Consider the following 3,045-nt stretch of genomic DNA (forward strand, 5'->3'; position numbering starts at 1 on the left):
ATTGTTGTGATGACCGTGGAGTAAAACGTGCTAGAGATCATAGAATTATCTAAATTCAGATATATTAAGAAACAAGAGGATGTGAAAATATGATAGGGAAGGACGTGATTGTACTCTAAATAAATAGTCCCTTGAAATATATCCACGTACGTTCCCATTGATCAAAATTGTGTCTCTATTTCATTGTATATGTGAATCCATGGGCCAACACATAGTGTCGGTGCAGAAAGTGACTAACAAGTAAATATTTATAGTTTTGTCGTACGTTGTGATCGGAGGTGGCCCAGCACTCAATGACACAGGGTTTATACTAGTTCAGGCAATGTGTCCAACGTCCAGTTTGAGTCGGTCGGTGACTTTATTCCTGAGCCCAGGTGCTCGAAGTTTGCAGTGGGGTTACAAACGAGAAGGAGAAAGATGGGGTGCACGAGAGGTCTGGTCAGCTCCGGTCGGAAGGTCTGAGAGTGACATGAGCTCCTTTATGAGCTAAGTGTTCAAGCGTGTGCTTGAGGTCCGAACCTGGCGGTTCTATGGTTGTGAGCTAGTGAACTTGGTTGATCTAAAGAATCTAGAATGACTTGTATGAACTTGAATCCACTTAGTCTCTTGGGAATGAGTGCATCCCCTTTTATAGATGAAGGGAATGGCCTTGCAAGTGAGAGGGAGAGAGTTCGTATGCTTCTAAATCTTGTTGCCCACGCCGGCGGGTATAGGAGGATGGTAGGCGCCCACAATATTGTTGGATGTCGGTTGTATGTGGGAGGTTACGTCGTCTTATTTCGGGTATGGCAGAAGTCGGCACCTGCATATACTGTTGATGCCCAGAGGCATGTGAGCAGTTCACCATGTTCACTTGGTACTGTAAATCCCGGCGCCCACAACACTATCGATGCCCAGAGGCATGCGGGGGGCCTTATCGTACGGGAGTTAACAACGCCCACAATACTGTACAGGAAAATGTTGGCGCCTACAATACTGTTTATATTAGGGCGGTTGTAGAGTACTGTTCCTGTAGGTGGCAGGGTACGGTCCCTGGTACCATGGTTTAACTTGAGCACCTTGCTTTGCCTTCTCCATCCGTTCTCTGGTCCCTTCCTGGCGGGCGTCCCCAATCGGTGGGTCCTAATCGGCTCTGGTTGCGTCAATCGAAGAAGAGCAGTGAGCAGGGTCTTTGCATATCCCGGTAGGAGACGTGGGGTCGGAGTCAGAGGAGTGCTTTGCCAGGCCTTCCGGTCGGAGAGACCGTCCGGAGGTGCTGGAGACCAAAGTGAGCGCTCCGGTCGAAGAGGTGGGCCAGAGTCGACAAGCGGGCGCTGTTCCTCGTCGGCCTGATCTTCCGGTTGGTGACTAGACCGTCCTTCTGGCCTGTTGTTTTTAGACACTTGGGCCAGCCCATGAGTTGCGCGCTGTATGCTTGGGCTGAGGCTTTGCGAGGAAACCGGTCCGCGAGGGACCCCCGGGTTTATGAACCCAACAGAAGCCTCCGAGCCCTTGAGCAATTCGGGCAGAATCGTCTGGGGGATTTTCGCCTCGAAGGCGGGTGCGCACGAGCGCACCCGCGGGTGTAGCCCCCGAGTCCCCGGGCGGTTCGGGCAGAACTGTCTGGGGGGTTTTCCGTGTTGCCAGCGGGGCGGTTTTCATTTTGTTGGCGGGTGCGCGCGAGCGCACCCGCGGGCGTAGCCCCTGAGCCCCCTGGGCGGTTCGGGCAGAACCGTCTAGGGGTGTTTGTTAGCGGGCGTGTGTGCGTGTTCTTCAGTCGAGATAGAGTTTTGTTTAACCAAGGCGTCATTGCGCAGCCGAGGTGCTTTAGTTTTTTAGGGATTGGTTGAGAGGGAGCTTGCAGATCCTAGCGTCGATGTGCACCATGGGATCGGGCGAGGCAATTAGTTTGGTCAGTTTGGGATCAGGCGAGTCGAAGCTCCTAGATCCTGATGGGCCGAGTTCGGGGTCGCAGACCTAGGTTTTTTGGAGCGCAGCCGGAGTGTAGCCGGATGGGGCGAGTTCGGGGTCACAGACCTGGGTGTTTTGGAGTGCAGTCGAAGCGTAGCCAGATGGGGCGAGTTCAGGGTCATAGACCTAGGTGTTTAGAGTGTAGTCGGAGCGTAGCCGGATAGGCGCGAGTTCGGGGTCATAGACCCAGGCGTTTTGTGTCTTGAGCCCCCGAGCCCTGTTGGGCCTTAGTAGGGGTCGGTGTGAGTTGTGTGCGTTACCCCATCCTCGGTTCCTCACAACCAGAGGGGCTGAGTTTTGTCGCTTGTCCTGATCACTCAGGCTCGAGTGATGCGCTCGGTGAGTTCGCTAATAGGTATGATCGAGTGGAATCCAGGTCCATCGTTCATGACGGGGTCGGTATAGCCCTTTTATGACATTCCACTACTCCTTTACCTACAACCCAGCAGATGCTTGGGTTGTTTTGGAGACTGACCTGGGTGGCCTAACGGCCTCCCCTCGATGAAGATTCTATGGGCTTAGCAAGAGGTTTAGGATCGAACAAGAAGGTTGAGATGACCCTATCTGCCAGACTGGGCGAGGGTCATATGGGGCTCATCTGCATTTTTCTCTCCTGGCTCTGTTGATTGCTCATGTTGAATGAGGCAACCGTCGCTTCATGACGCAACACGGAGCATTGTGATGCATTTCGCTGCACGTGCGATGCTTAGTTCCCGAACCCCTAGGCGATTCAAGGCCTGAATCATCCAGGAGGCACGAGCGTATGGAATAAATGCGCATATGGATGTATGAAATGATCTATAAAGAAATATAGGGGATTTGGTATTGTTACCTTGATGGCTTGAGTGACGGGGTTTGGAGAGCTCCAGTCGAAAATGTCCGACTAGGACCCGTGCTCGTCGTTCATGACGGAGTCAGCATGGCCTACATGGGGCATCCCTTCGCTCCCTACCTGTCTCTCGGTGTGTTTCTTGTATCAATGAATACATCAGTACTATTTTTTGATATAAATCACTATCCATTTCTTATTTTTATCCTAGCATATCTTTTGTTTTTTGTCCTTTCTTTTTCATACCTACCCGTTAGTTCCGTAGG

The sequence above is a fragment of the Miscanthus floridulus genome, chromosome 6 (assembly GCF_019320115.1).
Source record: "Miscanthus floridulus cultivar M001 chromosome 6, ASM1932011v1, whole genome shotgun sequence".
NCBI lineage: Eukaryota > Viridiplantae > Streptophyta > Magnoliopsida > Poales > Poaceae > Miscanthus > Miscanthus floridulus.